Consider the following 18,050-nt stretch of genomic DNA (forward strand, 5'->3'; position numbering starts at 1 on the left):
GGCATCAAGACTTCAGGCAGGTGAGTGTGTGCAATATATGGTTTGTCTGTCTCCAGGAGGCACTGCTATTAAATGCTAACAATGGGAATCTCTGCATGGTGGAATTCAAATTATTTTTATGGAGAAAATATGTAACCAAACTGTATGTCAATCGAAATATTATGAACTCTGTAGTGAATGTATTTGCTTGACATTCAAAATACATTCAACAGTTGAGCTGAGGAGAGCAGTCCCAGTAACTAACCTGTGTGAATTGATGGAAGAAACACCTGTGACCTAATAAACAAATAAGGTGTGGTGGGAACCAAAGTGGAAAATCAGGATCCAGATGCCACCTCACCTCACCGCGTGTCCTCTGTAATGGGACCCACGGCGCCAATCTCAGCAAAAAGGCATTAAAACAGCTGGAGATGAACCCTGACTATGAACCTTCCAAAGTTAGCACCGAGTCAGAAGCAGATAGTGGGGAGCCCTGTGGTCCCCGACCCCGGGGTGGAGGAGAGCCGCTCCTTTCCCCCTTAGCCCAGGCTCCTGGGCCTCTGCCCTGGACGCACTGACCACAGGAGCTCCACACGAGCGGCAGCTCAGGCAGAGCTCCCCAAGGTCATCATACCTGCTCCTCCCACCTGGGGTCAGGCACGTGCCCAGGTGCTTCCCCCAGGCTTGTTGCACTGTGGCTGCAGGAGGGCAAAGGGGACAGAGGAGGGCAGGGCTCCTGCCAAGGGGAGCTGCCACCTAAGGAGCGTTCCGTCTAGACCTCCGCCCTGTCTCACGGCACCAGAACAACAAGGAAGAAGGAAGCGAGTGGAAGGAGCAGGTAGCAGAGCTGTCCACCACCTAGTGCCCACCTGAGTCGTGGCCATTGCCAAAAGCAGTCAACCACCTCCCCGCAGGCTCTCCTGAGGCGCTGCGAGGCCACGCGGCATCCCTGACAGCCCCACAGCGAAGAAAGAGCAAGCTAAGAGAATGTGTCTGTCCTCCCCTGCAGATGTTGCTCGTTTCCACTAATGACCCCTCCCCGCTTCCTTACTGGTAATAACACACCAATTTGTCTTGGAAACAACGCCCCAAGTTCCAGTGAGGGCTCAATAAACCACAGCCTCCAGCCAAATGGGTCCCACTGCCCACATGTAAATAAAGTTCTGCTGGAGCACACAGAGGAGCCCATTTATGTGTGGTCTGTGGGTGCTTTCCACCAGAACAGCCCCCCAGCTGGGCTGCAAAGCCTACGATACTTAGCATGTGGCCCTTTACAGGAAACGTGGGCCGCCCTGCCTGGTGAAGGGCCACCATCAGCCTGACCCTGGTCACGCTGTTCTTCACTTCCCCCTGGAGTGTCCATGGCATCATAGGACTAGACAACGGCTGGGACATTTGGGGGAAACTGCAATTTCTCTGATAAAAGACCCACCATAGCTGATTCATCTTCCCCCTCCTGCTTCCTGTCTTGAATGGGGACATGCAAACAGGAATGGCTGCAAACAACTTGGGAGTATGGGAGAAAAGCCAAAAACACCTTAAAGACTTTGAACCTAACACCCTTCATCCGCTGACGCTGCTGAGCACAGCCTCCCTGGAGAAAGACGATGCCCGTTTGTTAAAGCACCGTTGTTGGACCTAATGCCTCCCTAAGGACTCGGCTCATGTCCAGGAGAGCCTTTTGGAGAACCCCCCACTGAGCCCTCAGGCAGAGTGAAGCCCACCATATGCTGTGCAATGGCTTGTGGGTAGCCAAAGGGCTGCCCACTTTTCCTTGTCACCAGGAACTTCCCTGGGTTACAGGGCAAGCACCGGGGACAGGGCTCGGCGAGGCCTGGACCCTCTGGCTCTGCCCCTTTTATTTATGATGTTGGACGAGTTATCTGATTTAGCTAGAAATTTTGTAAAATGGGAAAACAATGCTCCTACCTCCTATGATTTTTGAGGATTAAAGTAAATTATAACTGCCCTGACTGGTTTGGCTTAGTGGATAGAGCACTGGCCTATGGACTGAGGGGTCCCAGGTTCGATTCCGGTCGGGGGCATCTGCCCTGGTTGTTAGCACATCCCCAGTATGTGCAGGAGGCAGCTGATAGATGCTTCTCTCTTATCGATGTTTCTAGCTCTCTATCCCTCTCCCTTCCTCTCTGTAAAAAATAAATAAAATATTAAAAAAAGTAAATTATGACTGTATAGCGCTCAGTTGGTCTGCTAAGCTCAATACACTATTTAAATTATTGATGTCTGCTTTATAAACTCAATTTATTATTGTCTCAGTTCTTTAATCCGTAAGGAAAGCAGAGTGTTTAAGAAATTACCGACATCCTGAACTAATAGTAAGCACAAGATAGAAAAAAATCAATTTTAGTTTTCTATGGAAAAAAGTATTGTTTCAAGGCTTTATATTTGGAAGCCTCAGCTCTTTAAATTCTACCTCCTCCAACCTGACTCACCTGGAAAATTGGTTGTGTCTCTCACACATTTTCATTTATTCATTTATGCCTCCTTGTCTTTGCCTTCAGCTCTATTACATACCAACAAATTATTATAAGTCAACAATATTCACTGAGCATCTATTATGTTAAGCAGTTTTAATAAAGATAAGAAAAGAACAAAACTAGGAGCATTTTCATTTTCCTATGAGAAAGAAGCCCAACTCTACACTCTGGCACCTGACATGCTGGTAGTCTGACAATGCTGAAGCCAGATACCTTTGTAATATATAGTTTTGTGGAATTCTTGAATACATAGTGTATGTTACATAGGGTAGAATTCATCATAAGTCTGAGGTACACCCTTAGAATGACCACATTCCTGCAGTAAAATATATTAAGCCTCCAAAGAAGAGTGAATAAACACTCTAAACAGGTTTGTGTCAATTTATGTCAACTTTTTGGCAAATAATTCAGACCCAGTGAGGTTTTGTCACCAAGTGAGTTACATAATCTTTTCATCTTTTCAGGTGGTTTGAATTGCAGAATTGGGAAGGGAAGGGCAGGCCTGGTCCATGCGCATAACATGGGATGCAGTCTAGACCCGTGAGGCAAGGCGAAATGGCTTTTCTCTCAAAAACCCTTTGATTGTATGAGCCAAGTGCAGACATACATGTTCTTAGACCCCTTGTTGTAAACGATGTCGAGAAACTCAAATGCAATGATCCCCAAAGAGCTATTCAATACTGTGCCTTTAACTTCAAATTTCAACTTTGGGAAATCCCAACCCCCACATATTAGAAGGGACACCTGTGCTCTGCCGGGAGGGGAGTGTAGATAAACCTGACCGAGACGCTACTCTTACATTTTGCAAGAAGTCAAAGAAGTCTTATTTTCTCTCTTATTATGGTTTTAAGATTGTGGCCTGAGCGAATAGAACAGGGAGTCCTACCCATTCATCTCCTGTCCGCTCCCTTTTGGAACTGTGATATGCATGCCCCATGCTCCAAAAACCAGAAAACCTGAAAAGAACTAATATCGAACACTCCTTCTCCCACACCCAGCTTAATTCTCAGTGTAGTTGGAAACCCCGGAAACTAATCTACCCACGAAAGGACAGGCACCAAGCAGAAGGGCTTTGAAGATCTCCTACACTGAGCCGCTGGGAAGCTGGCAAACAGACTGCTAATACCAGTTATTCGTTCAAAAACAAGGTAAGCAACTTTGAAGGCTTCCTCCAGGCTAGACTGGAGTCAATGTCAAAGGAATAAACTTCTTGGAAAATTTCCAAGTCCACATCCACGTCCCAAGCTATAAAAAGGAATTTTTAACCTATCATTTAATTTAGCGTTCACCTTCCGGTAGCGCGTTCTACATACACTTCTCCAGGTGGGCAAATGCACACCGATGCCTTTTGTCTTGACCTTGACCTCTGAACCTTGAGTCTTTGGCTTTATTCACCTTTTTTAGGGTCAAGGGCAAGTTCCCATTTCGATGGGGTCAGGTCCAGGGTTCGCTTGCTTCTGTGACATGTTTGTGCAAATGGCCGAAGAATCCTAAGGGACCGAAGCCAGGAGGCAGCCCTCGCTGTCCTTCCTGCTGGCCTCGGTGCGCGCACAAACCTCCGCTTACGGGCCCAGGGAGCTGCCGTCCAAGAAACAGCCAAGATGTTGCTGAGGCTGCCGCGTCATCACTGGGGCCAATCGTTCAACATCCGCATTTAAAATACTTGTGTTCCCGAAGTGTCGGGGTCTTGGGACAAAACATTTATTCTCCCGCTTTAATTACTGGCTCTCACCCCGCCCCACCCCTCACTCTTGGTGCTGCCTCCTGCCCCGTCAGTCCCTGCCGCTCCCCGCCCCCAGCTCAGGGCCTGGCAGACAGGTGTGCTGTCGGCTCTCCGCCCTCAGGTCGGGTCTGGTGTGAACCACTTTGGTGGGAGCAGCGCCCACCACCCTGCCTCCGCCTGCTGTGCACTTCAGCGCGGCCCTGCGACCCTACCTGGGACTCAGCTGGCCCCACCGCCACGCAGGGCTCCGGCTCCGCAGGTTTCTCGTTCCCATGACAGCGCTCCGTGCACCTGCCCAGGTGGGAACGGTTTCGTTGTTCCCATCCGGGGCGCTTCGGCAGGTATTGGTTTGTTCCTTCACCGGCGCACCTACAACAGGAAGGAAGTCCGTCAGCAAACCTCTAAGCACCCCGGGGTCCCTTCTTCCCGAGAGCTGCTTGTCAGATTCAGCCAATGAGAAGTCTCTGTGCTTCGTCCGCCTCACCCAGTAACAGCTCAGCCAATGGGAGCCTGCCTGAACTCAGCCAATGACAAGTCTCTATATTTTGGCCTCAGTAACAGCTCAACCAATAGGAGGCTACCAGAGCTCAGCCAATGAGATATCTCTGTCCTCCAATGGCGTCTGCTTACAATCGCCTCCCAAATTCATAAAAGAGGTTCCGGTCCTTTTGTGCCTCTGGACTTGGTCTTGGTTCACCGTCAGACCACACGTATTCCATTGCAACTCTTACTCTTACCTCCAATAAACCCATTTTCCTGGAGAGACATATTGTTATTTGTTAAAAGTCAACAAGATCTTTCTTGGCCTTTCAATTTCTTTTACTATTTTTTTGCCCTCCCACCTATTGCCCCCATTCTAGCAGCCTGTGACTAATTCTATCACGTGTTAGATTCTTTTTGTACTTATCTGTTCACTTGTCATTTTTCTATTAGTTCCTTGAAAGTGGGGGCACAAACCCAGCCACTGAAAGAAAAATGTAGGCATTTAACGTGTTGACAGGAGCGAGCGAGAATGGGGAAGGTCAGGGAATGGCAGGGCAGGCAGGGCAAGCAAAGGAATTATCCTGTTCAGAATGGGATGTACCTTATAAAGACTTCATGTGATGTTCGGAGACAGGGGTTTGAGTCTAATTCTGTCATTTTTCTGCTCTTGACTTTGAGTAAAGTTCATTTTGCTTTTTTGAGACTCCGTTTTCTTATCTGTGAAATGTTATTATAACAACTAGTGGCCTGGTGCACGGATTTGTGCACATTGAAAGGAAAATAATTAGGAGAAATATTTTAATATTGTTATTTGCCTTTTCTCTGTAACGGAGGTGTCAGAGCCACCGCTGGTCACCATCTGCGGGGCGATCAGTGGGGTGATCAGGCCCCCACTCGCACCAGCCTTGGACTGGCGCTGCCCACTCACCTGCTCCACCATCCCACCGGGGTCTTGCTCTTGTCAGGGCCCAACAGGCCGGCAGCGTCTCCACTGCCACCCACTGCAAGTGCCATGTCGCTGACACCCGCCATGTTCCGCACTGCCCCCTGGAGGTCAGCACATGTCATAGCGAGTGGTCAAACTCCCGGTCAAAATCCTTGTCAAGGGAACAATTTGCATATTAGGCTTTTATTCTATAGGATAGTATGTGTATTTATAATATCTTTGAAAACTGTGCTCATCTAGATATTTAACAAAGGTCAAAGTTTTCAAAGACCTTTAGTTACTACACGAATCTTTTTCATCATCAAAAGAAATAGGAAAAACATTAGACTGTACTTTTAAATACGAAAAAGGCCCTGTTCTGCCATTGGGTTTTGAAAATTTTAATACTAGAGGCCTGATGCACGAAAATTTGTGCAAGAGTAGGCCTTCCTTCCCCTGGCTGCTGGCACCGGCTTCCCTCCGTGCTAGCACCCGGGACCCAGGCTGCCTCACCGGCTTCCCTCTGGCACATGGGACTCGGGCTGGCTTCCCTCGGGCTGCCCACAGGCACCGGGACCCAGGCTGTTTTCCCTCCAGCCCCAGCTTAGTCAGGAAGGATGTCTGGAATGACGTCCGGAAGATGTCCGGTCTAATTAGCATATTACCCTTTATTATTATAGATGTTCCGATCATAATTTTTTTATCTTTATGTTTGAGTGTGGCTTCTTTGGCTTCCCTCGTGTTTGTGTGTGAAAGAGGCTCAGGTTCCAGCTGCCGTGGGTGGTTCTCACATAAGGATGTAATCTTGGCCAATTTCACAAACTAGTGAAGCTCGGTTTTTGTTCCCAATGCTGTGGACCCTAAGCTTACCCACAGTGAGGGAATTAATATTCAAATACAAAAACCATTCAGATCCAGGGAATATTATTCTTTAAGCATTTTACTATTTGGCTATGTTATCAATATATTTATGGATATGTATGTGTGTTTTCACCAGGATGATGATGATGGAGATGATGATAATTCACTCACCCTATACCAGATCCTTTGAAAATGTACTAAGCTAATTCAGTGGTATGAGCAATGAAACCTGATTGGGGAAATTCAGAATGTATGTAGAAGCCCAGAAGCAAAATAGAGGTTTATATGTCATCTCTGTATGAATGATGCCTTGTTAATTCAGGTTTCCACTTTGCAAATAGACTGTATTTCGGCAGATTACATTAACAAGGGGTGTAAAGGCAGTCTTTCTTTAATATATTTTTGTATATAACTCATAATTAGGTCATAATTCTACCTCCAGATTAGCAATTCTGAACTAAAAGACCTCAAAAGGAAGATTTTGCATTCTTTGGGTCAGCATGGCAGGGCTGGGTTCTGGGGCAGTGTGTTTTTGAAGACTGAGGCAAAATTGCCTTACCTGTCTGTCCTGCAGTCTAAGGAACCTTGTCATAATGGCTTTCAATATCACACGTTTTACAAATTCATATATTCATGCACCCTTAAATTGCAACCTTTCCATGTATAAGAGTTCATTAAAGTAAATGTATTGATCTTATTTTACATTTTTAACTTGTAGGAATGTATATATTTTAATTTACAAAAAGTACCTGAGTAAAGTAACGTTCTATTACAATGCCCATTTGTATGACACCCTCACGGCCGTAGCACCCTTCAAAGGTGAGGCCACGCCCTCGCACCGAACATGCCACCTGTGCAGGTTCCATGCTGCATAGGTGAGTATGCCGTCCCCTCAGACACCATGTTCACGTGGCCGTGGAAGCCGGAAGTTCTCTCCCATGGGATACATGTCCATTCTAAAGTAGACTGAAAGAGGTCACGAATTTGGGTGAAAATGTATGCTGTTGGGTTGTTTTCTATGAGCAGATTATAAAAGATTGAGAGATAAACGTCATAGGTCCTCTGAGAGGGATAGAACATGGGACACCTGAGAGGGAGGGCAAGGGCACCAAGGACCGAGGGTTACCGAGACGGCTTCACAATTTTGCCTTCAACCAGCATTACTGACAGCAGGCCACTGTGCTGTTAAGGAAACATCCTGTCCACCTGGCCCACGCGGCTCATCATTGGCGATCCCTCACATGGCCCTACCCATTTTCTTCATCTCCAGAGCCACAAGTGTCAGTCGGAAATAGTGAGGACCTTGTACAGTGGCCTTTGAAAGAGTGGGCGTTCCACAGATAGAAACGGGTAACATGTGCAGCTCACAGCCGTCAATTAACTCCCAACCACCCAGTTTTCCATGATCCAACACGAGAGCACAGTAAGTTCATGGCGGAGAATGTCAGTTCTAGCTAGTGTCGTTCTCAACGTTCCCAAACAGACCCTCCATAGACAGACTCTCTCCAGCCGGCAGAACTTGAAGACTAACCGCTGCCTCAGTGAGGACTTTTAGCCTCAAAGGGGAGAAGATTTCGTTTGGAGAGGCAGCTCGTCTCCCTCCCACGTATGTCGGTGAACCCAGCACCTGCTTCCTCACGGGAAATCCCCGTTTGTAGGAAGGATCTGTGATTCTTTTTTCATTTTTCTTGAACATATAGAGCATTTTTCCAAATGACCCACGTGATCCTGCCTCATGGTCTCAGATGTGACTGAGGGTCAGCAGCTCAGAACCCTGGACGTTTGTTACAGATGCAGATCCTGGGCCCACCTGACACGGGTCTGACTCCTTCCCGGCCAGACCACCCTGCTGAACAACACCCTTCCCTGCAGCTGCCGATGGGAGCAAAGGGTGTAAAACGTCCTCCACTTTGTAAAATGAAAGGTGCCTGATTCAGAAGTAGTCCAGAGCAAAGGCACAGGCACCCTCCTCAGCACCCCAACACACCAGCACCCCAACACACCAGCACCCCAACATGCCAGCACCCCAACACCCAGCCCCCAATCCTTCAACACACCAGCACCCCAACACCCAGCCCTCCAACACCCAGCACCCCAACATGCCAGCACCCCAACACGCCAGCACCCCAACACCCAGGACCCCAACACGCCAGCACCCAACACCCAACCCCCAGCATCCCAACACCCAACACGCCAGCATCCCAACACCCAGCACCCCAACACCCAGCACCCCAACACGCCAGCACCCCAACACCCAACACCCCAACACGCCAGCACCCCAATACCCAACACCCCAGCACCCCAACATGCCAGCACCCAACCCCCAACCCCCCAACATGCCAGCACCCCAACACACCAGCACCCCAACCCTCAACCCCCCAACATGCCAGCACCCCAATACCCCAACACCCAACACCGGTTTTACAGAGGAAGCCTCCATATAAAGTATCTTTCCTTTAAGAAATGCCTCATTTCCAAAAATGCTGTCTCAATGAGCAAGGAGAGCTAAATTCAGTCCGGTTTGGGGTTTGTTTTGGTTTGTTTTGTTCTGTCTTTAAAAATAAATTTATTTTGTGCTAATGAAGTCAAACATCCTGGTTGTTTGACCACGAAACTAACCAGGAAAGAGAAAACCCATCATTGACTCTCCAGGATGTAGCCTCACTTTCTAAAGAGAAGCAAGTGTACCCGGAAGCACCCTTCTGCACGGGATGGGATTTTAAAGAGATGATTCACAATGCTCATGTGAATGCTGTGAACGCAGATCCATGGCTGTGCTCTGTTTGGGAGTTTAACGTTAATTGCCTTCTGAAAATAGTATCATTGCTTTTCAAATGAGTTGAGCACCGAGAACAGCAAGCCCCCACAATGAATGTCACCCTCAGTGCTCGGAGCTGTGACAGAGTGAGGACTCTGAGCACAGTGATTGATTGTGATGAAGATATTTTTGGTCTTTAATTTTGGAAATGTTAAATACCCATTTTAGCAAAAAAGGCACAGTCTGACTCAACTCATCTAAGTACATTTTCTTATCACTGTTAAAACCACCCACAAACAAAAGCCATCTCTCCTTTGTTACTTCACAGTAACGGCTAGAATCCCTTAAAATTTGTGGAACTGCCGGTTCACGCCAATAACGGACAATGCACATGTTTCCTACAGCCTGGTATTTGAGCCCTGGATCTGATTGTTTGATGCAAGCTGATTTTTGAAGCTCAATTTTGAAATGTTAAGATTTGATAGTTTAGAAGCATAGATTGAACCTAAAACCCACAGTAAAAAATAAAATAATGTAAAACCTATACCATTTTATCAATAATGTGGTGTTATTTTGATAATGATGTAATTTTTGCAAGTAGCAAATAAGTAAAATTTATTTTAGTTGTTATTTATCCCAATAAGTAAATGCTCCCTGTTATAAGATGCATTGTGAAACCCTTGCTTTGGCAGTATTGTGTTTATTATTCAAACCCTTCACTGTTTCTAGCAGCGTCTCTGCATCTTATCTGGTTAAGTAGAGATACGGCTGGATTTCATCCCTTCGCATAGAATTGCACCTTCACCCAGTGATTTCCAGTAATTGTGTACAGCTAACGACTTTAGATCTTAAAATCCCAGGACCCCCTCTCTAGGAAAGGACAGAAAAAATATAAAATAGTCTGAATTTTAGCTATTGGCCAATACTAGTACCATCCAAGGGTGTCAGCTGACACAGTGGAGGGAGAATTGACCTTGTGCAAATGTGTCTGTAACAACCTGGTTCTGTGCGGTCTTGTTGGTGCAATGAGGTTGAGAACGCCCCCAACAACCCAGTGGGTCCCGTGTTCACACTGATGGTGAGCTGGTGCTGTCTGTAAGGAATTCGGTTCCTCGTGGAGAGAGCAGGGTTTCCAGCAGTTTATTCACCTCACACTGTGAAATAAGTTTTGGCACCGATTCCTCATCAGTAAAGGATGCCCGTGCAATGAAACCCTCTGAGGACTTCACAACACAAGGGTCTGTTTCTTCAACCCAAACCTCCCTCTGCGGGGGGCGCCTTTGGGAAATGGGACGTTAATGCTTCAAAGAACCTACGTGAAAAAAAAAGATGAAGTTTAATTTTTGAAGCTTGGGTTTTGTTTTTATTTCATACGTTTCCCTTTGCGAAGATGCGGCATGAAATCCAGAAAAACAAAATAACTCTTGGCCCTCTTCTACCTCCCCCACCACCTCCGACCTCAGCTCACAGGCTCCCTGTGCACATGAGAAAGGGCCGGACATGGAGCAAACTGCATCCTTCATCTCCCAATAGTTATTTGCTCGTTTTCTTAAACGCAGGGAGGCCTGGCTCACAGCGGTCCAACACATCAGGCTTCCACAGGACCCGCCTTATATTGTGGACTCTCCGGAGAGGGATGTGCTTTTGGTTGGTTTTGCTTTACTATGTAAAGCGAGCGGTGTTCTACCATTCGTTGGTCAGGATACCGACTTTCGCGCATCTCGCAACTTTGTAAAACAGAGTCTGAAAACCGGAAATCAACCAAATGGAGATTCTGCGGCTTTGTTGACCCCAACTCCCTTCACCTGGGCAGGAAACCTGCCCGACAGACACCCGTTGTGTGTGAATATGAGGCTGAAATAATATCATATGTTTAACACTCTTCTAAAAAGGCCACGGCATTTCACTGAAAAGAAGTCGCCAAAACACCTGGACGCATGACGACTTCTCCGTGTAACTAAAATCAGTGACATTTAACACAAAATACGTGACTCAGCCATGTGAGTGCTGAGCTAACAGAGTGGAAGAAGATCCCAAGTCCCCCTCTTCACAAGAATGAGGATTGTTGTAATGTGCCCTGTGGTAGCTGCATTTTTTTAATCACGAACTTTCAGGTTCAAACAAAAAAAATTGATTTAGCCCAGAGATTAAAAAAATCTTTCTCTTGACTATTAATTATTGGAAATTATTAAATGCATGTGATAAAAGTCTCTCTTTAAAATTATGACTCCTAATCTTTCTTCCTTTTTTATCCTTCTCCCCATTAAAATAAAAGGCCAGCTGCAGGGACCGTGACACGTCCCTCTGGTACCACAGATGCTACAAGGAAGGCCACTTGGGATCTGGCAAACCCTCCAGAGAAACTCAAATCACTACACGGTATGTTCAGTGTATCATCTCCCTCATGACAGCCAACGCGCAGTAACATGCCCGACACGAAGGCATTCTTATGTTTAGTTCTTAGTGGAGCCCATGCAGTTCTAAATGCTCCCGTAAGTCACAATGCACCAAGGGCAAGGAAGAATTTGTTGGTGTATCTAGGAACTTAGGAGAATATTATTTTCTAACTTCCTTTCCTGGAAAAATAATTGTGACATCTGGGTAGACGTAATATTGGCATTTAAGCTAATAATTGACAACAAAAAAAAAATAGTGTGGGTATATTTAAGCTCTTATCTCCATAAGAGCATTGCCACAGTCCACAGAATATTTTAATATTTTTAAAAAATCAGTGCGATGCATTCTTCTCAGAGGACGTTGCAAATTCACCTGAAGCGAAGGAAATCGCTTGCATCTGGGACCAGGACTGGGTATTCCTATTTGAGGCCTTCCTCTTTGAAGCCAGATGAAATTATGTCCCTGTTTAACGCAACCATATGCCTCTAAGTTGAAATGACAAGCAGCTGATTCTGAATCAGCGTCTGTAGAAGATGAGGGATTAGAGAAACCATTTTCTGCCCAAATACGTTTCTTTCATTCTCCTTTACCCGGCGGTACCTGAACCATTGGCTGTCATCAACGTTTTTTACCACCATTGTCGCCAGTCTTAGCACGTGGATGAAGTACGACGCACATCGTGTGTCGTGGATCTGAGTGGGTTTGAACAGCGTGGACTTGCTTTTCTGCTGCTCTGCTCAATGGAGATAAAAATAAACCACAGACAGCCGCAGCCCTTCCTGGGAGAGGGCGTTGGAGCCAAATGCGGGTAACACGGGACTCACACTAGATGCATTTCAGCTGCATGAAACTCACATGAATGACAAGGAAAATTTCATAGGCAGCCATGTATGTATCCTCCAAACCCAGACGTGTTTGGGACAGGACATGGCCAGTCCTTCCTCAGATAAACTGCATCGTGTTATCGCCTGCTGCACACACGCACTGTGCTGTTGGCAGGTCACAGCCGCTCAGGAACAGAGAGGAAGAGCCGACTGAGACGAGGACTTCATCGGGAGCCTGCAGGACTGGTTCCAAACCACGCGGTGGACCTGGACGGACCTCTCCCCTTCGGTGGACTAGAGAGCCTGCTTCGGGAGCCGTGTGATCGTCATCTCCGGTCTCCTGACTCTGCACTGACGGAGCGTCTGTCTGTTTGGAACGCATAACCCGTTCCTCGGTGCCGTTCACGTGACCCAGCTAAAACTGGCTCCTCCGGCAGTCTCGAATTGAACGTTGGTTAACATCGTGCCCTGATGTACCATATGATGCAGCGGCTCCTCTCCGCGGTGGGGTCTCACGGGGCAGGTGGGGAGGGCTCTCAGCAGCTGGTACCGTGCGTTCAGAGTGAGCACCACCAACGTGCTCTCTTCCAAACCCAACGGTGACCGCGGGCAAAACGTTGTTTTAAAGCATCTCAACTCTCTCATCACAAGGAAACGTCCATGGTAGACCACCCTTCATCACCTGGGGGTGAGGTGTCTGCATGAAAAGTCAGCCTCGCGCCCTCGCCCCTGAGTTTATTTTAGGGCCATGGATTTCTCCTTCCAGAGGGAATTATCTTCACGGATGAGGTCACGGATGAGCTATCTAAGGGGCTGGAACCGTGATGTCAGAGATGGTGGTAAAGTTCCTATTCACCTGAATATCCTCCTGCTGTAAGGATCTGGGTGTTCAACCCAACCCATCTGGCAGGTTTGAGATCTGTTAAAAGTGACGCTGGGCTACCAAGTACGATCATGACATCACAGACAAACTATATTCCAAGGAACATTCCCTGTGATTTAAAAGTGAATCCAAGAGAAACTGCACAGCCAGCAAGTGTGGAAAAGCCCATTCCTCCCGGGGAGACCCACGGGGCAGACTCGGCGTATGAAAGCTCCCCCAGTCCTGACTTGAGATCTCTCCACGTTCACGTCACTATTTCCCAAAACCACGTGCCACAGATTGGTCTCACAGGGGGTGTTTTGACATGAAAGAAGGTTTGTTCCTTAGAAAACGGGGGAATATGTTTTGAAAGGAGGCGAGGGGACTGTAAAAGTCTCAAAGGCAAACGCAGCACGTGGGGAATGTTGGCGTGACCGGCCTGCACGGCTGTCAGTCATAGGAAGGAAATGGCGGTTCCCAGGAGCATGACGAAATGGCAATTGCAGATGAAAAGTGCTGAGAACGGTTGTTAAGTTGTGCTCTTTCCTGAAGGACGACGATGCAACGTGCTGTGGGATATAGCTAACCACTGAGGTCCACATGACACACAGGAATGGGCGTAGGGAAATAGTAATACAGACAAGGTTAAAATGGGGGAGAACTGGACGTGGTCATTTCTCCTCTTCTCAATGATCAGAAACAGCGTTTGTTCCAGGTAAAAAATGGTCAGATATTGGCAGCATGACATTGTTCGACCTAGTAGATTCTGACACAGTTTTTTTTTTATCGTTATCATTGCTTCGCAGCGGAGCAACGTCAGGTCACCCAGCAGCACTGCCCGGCTGCATCGGCCTGAGCCCTGGTGGAAAGTCTAAGCTTCTCCTGCTACATCATCTGTTTCCACGATTTGCTTGCTTTTTGTTTCAGCCACCAATGTTTCATATTTGGGGAACTGGTTTTGTTTTTGCCGTAAGTTTTAACTTGCATATTTTCTTTGAGGTAAACTATAGTTTTTTCACACTTTAGGGCTTTGGAAATGTATTACTTTACATTCTTATGTTCAGATGAACAACCATGTTTTCTTTGCTATTTCTGAATGCATTTATCAAAGTCTACTTGCAATGATATTTTCTAACGCAGTTTTTAAATTATTGTGTTAAAGTAAACACCAGTTCTGTACTGTCCAGTACATCGTTTTAACTTGAGCAACGCAAGGCGAACATTTGCTGGGGGAGGGGTGAACCTGTGAACAATATGTCAGGTTGCACAAAGGTCAGAGGTTATTCTGTTTGTTAATAGTCTAGGTACAAACGTTGTATTTGGAGGAAGATTTAACTGCTTCAGCTCAGAGTGTATTATTGAGATAAAACCAAAAGCCTAGTGTTGGTCTTGGGCAAGTTTAGTCACTCGCCCTGCCCTGTGACTGATCCCCGTGGAGAACATTCCTGAGTTTAGTCCTAATCCCTGTGGCCGAGCGGCAGGCCTGCAGGGCAGCGGATGGAAACAGGAGACCCAAGGTCAAGCCCAGGTGGGCAGGGGCCGCTGCTGCAGAGCCCACCTCGATGCCCTGCCTCCCCTCTGCCCAGGTGGGAGGGAGTGACAATCAGCCGACAGCCCACAGCTCAGGCATCTCGGAGTCAGCAGCCGGGTCTAGCAGGTCAACAGAAGGGAGCGGGATGGGTTATGGTACCTGCTAACAAGATTTATATTCGAAACAGCCGCGCAAGTCAGATGAGGAACGATCTCCTGTTCCTCATCTACAAAACCTCCAAACTCACCTTCCCCCTGGATTTCATCATGAATTATGTGAGATGGACGTAACCACCTTCTGCTGGTTAGGTAGAAACCCTGATGAACAGAAGTCAAGCGCATTCCGGTGAAACCCACAGCGTCGGAAGGCTTGGTAGGTCTTCACTTGTCTGTGTCAGGACTTACTGCTTCATTTCCCTTCAGCTCCTCCTGACCTTCAACACCCCATCCACACTTTCCCCCAAGTCATCCGAAATATGAAACGAAGAGGTAATTGGCACAGGGAATTATTAATAAAGACAATATTAAAGTAGAGGAGAAAACTTACATTGTCATGTCTCCCTTGTTATTCTTTTGAATGACAAGAAATTTATAGACATGAAACCAGCTTTTGTCACCAGAATTTGAAGATAGGTTTTCTCAATCTCACCTGGCTCTAAGAAAGGCTCCCGTTCACAGGTCCAGAGGGGCCAGGTGAGGGGAGGGGCCAGGTGAGAACCCTGGGGAGGGCTTGTCCCTCCCTCAGGGGCGGGTGCTTCTAGGCTCCAGCTGACAGGCCTTAAGCAGAAATGCAAACCCAATTTTGCCTGATCTTGACATTTTTCAAAAGGAGTTGGAAATGCTCATTTTTGTCAGAAAGCTCCCAATGGTTCAATGATGACAATTATTTGACAATGGACTCCAACCAAGCGTCTGCTGGCCAATTCCCCATCTGGCTCTGAAAGTGCCTGAGCCTTCACGTCGATTTCACCTTCCCTTTCCTATCGTGAGGATGCGTGGAAGTCAGGACGCCTTCCGACATCGCCTCTTCCCTCAGCCCATCCGCCTCCAGGATCCGAGGCGGCTGAGAAACATTCTCGAGGCCCGAGGTGCTCATGAAGCACAGCGGCCGTGTTGGTGTTTCTATGGACCGCAGGCTCCCTTGGTTCGGAAGAGCAGAATGTACTGGGGAATGTTTTAGCCTCCTCCCCCCACTTCCACGGCGTTGCTGTGTCCTCGGTGGCTGCCCTCAGCACCGTAGGAACGCGGCTGGGTGACAGGGACCCATCCTCTGTGCTCTCTTGCCCTCCTATGATGTTGCCCAAACCTGGCTGCTCCCCAGTCTTGCTCTCTCAAGACATGGACATGTATACTCCACTGCTCTCCGGACCTGTTTGGGCATCCTCACACAGGTCTGATTCAGCATGTCCTGAACTCACCATCCTTCCCTGAATCCGGCTCTTCCTTCTGTATTCCTCATCTATTTCCGTCCCCGGCCCCGCACAACACCCGCTCCCCCCAGGGACTGCTCCAGCCGATCATCCTGAGCCCCACCCTCTTGCTCAGGCTTCACAGTCCATCAGCTGAACGCTCTGCAAGTCCGATTTCCAAATCCCTCCCCAGCCTACTGTCTGTCGTTCGCTGATTCGCTCAGTATTTGGCCGCCTTCCGCCAGGCCTGGCACCCAGCTGTAGGAGACGGCCATGAGCCAGTGGGCAAGGAGATGCTGCGTCTAACTCCGCTCCTCCTCGTCCTTCGGTCCCTTCTCACCTGGATCAGAGCATGAAGGCCGTGCAGCTCGGTGTCTTTCTCCACCTTCTTCCCCAGTCCATTTGCCCCAGAATGAATTTTCTAAAACTGACATACAAGGTCCCTTTCCTCCTCAAAACCTTGTGACCAGCATAACCTTCGGTGCAGCCCACACGCCCGGGTGGGCGGCACGCGGAAGGCCTGCCGTCTGCTCCTTCCAGCCTCTGCCTGCCAGGCCGACACACCCACTGGCACTGCGAACCTCGTCCTCAGGCACCGGCACATAATTCCTACTGCTGAGAACACCTTCCCTGCCGCATTCTTCTCCTTAACCCTGTCGTCTTTAAAGCCCAGTGAACGAGAATTTCCTCCTCTGGAATTTAGCCTCTGCGCCCACCCCACGCCTGGGGCTCCTTCCTCATGATTCCTAGTCTCGGCGGGTTCCCAGAACACCCAGCGCATACCTGGGTCATAACATCACGGCATGTATCAGACTCCTAAGTAAATGCACTGTCTCCTCCACTCGGCCGGGACTTCCTTGTGGGCAGGGAGGGGTGTGGGTTTACTCCACATCTCCAGCCCGGGACCCTCAACACACACAAGATGGACAAGCACAGGTTTTCAAGCTGCAAAGTAATATGTAGCTTACACTGTGCAACTCAAAATGAAAGAACATTTCCTACCATTTGCCAACTCCCGCTTTTTTCTTCTTTGCCTAAAAGAACAGATTCTACTTTTGCACAGCCAGCGATGAGTATAATTTTTTTTTTCAGCTATTACTCTAAGCCAGTGGTCAGCAAACTCATTAGTCAACAGAGCGGCGAGCCGCCGTTTGCCGACCACTGCTCTAAGCCATTTAACAGACACACATTGTATACATGGCTGGAGCATTCCAGCCATCTAGGACCTGTGGAATATCCAAGGCTAATCCTCCAGATCTGACTTTTAGTAATAAAGTAAGTCAGGAGCAGTTGGCGATGGTTTTAGAGACTTGGACAATCACACCTCCACCTTGGCACCATAGTGCAGGATCCCAACGCGGCCCTCGCCCTGATGGGAGACGCCGACTCCTCAGGACAGCACCTTCCTCACAGCAGGTCACCACCCAGCACAAGGCACTGCCGCTCGGACCGGTCACTGCAAGTTCAGGGACAGGCCGGGCGGCTTTCCGGGCCTGCCCAGGGCAGGTCCCACGGAGAGAAGCTTGGCCTGCTCTGGGATGACTCGATCGTTGAAAGCAGAGCTGGTTCCCATGCCATCCTCGCCACCGCGCACCGGGAGGAAAACAGAACGACTGTGTAGGCAGCCCTTCCCCCATCGGAGAGGGCGCTGGTCCTGCCGGTGGCGCGGGAGGCGTTGGGGCAGGTTCGGGTGAGTAATACACTTGGAGGTGCGGGCACATACAGCATAGCATTTTGTCCATATTAAGATAAACTTCCTGCACCTCCTGACACTAATAACAGAGTCTGTTTACACAGATCG

This window comes from Plecotus auritus, assembly GCF_963455305.1.
Source record: "Plecotus auritus genome assembly, contig: SCAFFOLD_38, whole genome shotgun sequence".
Classification (NCBI taxonomy): domain Eukaryota; kingdom Metazoa; phylum Chordata; class Mammalia; order Chiroptera; family Vespertilionidae; genus Plecotus; species Plecotus auritus.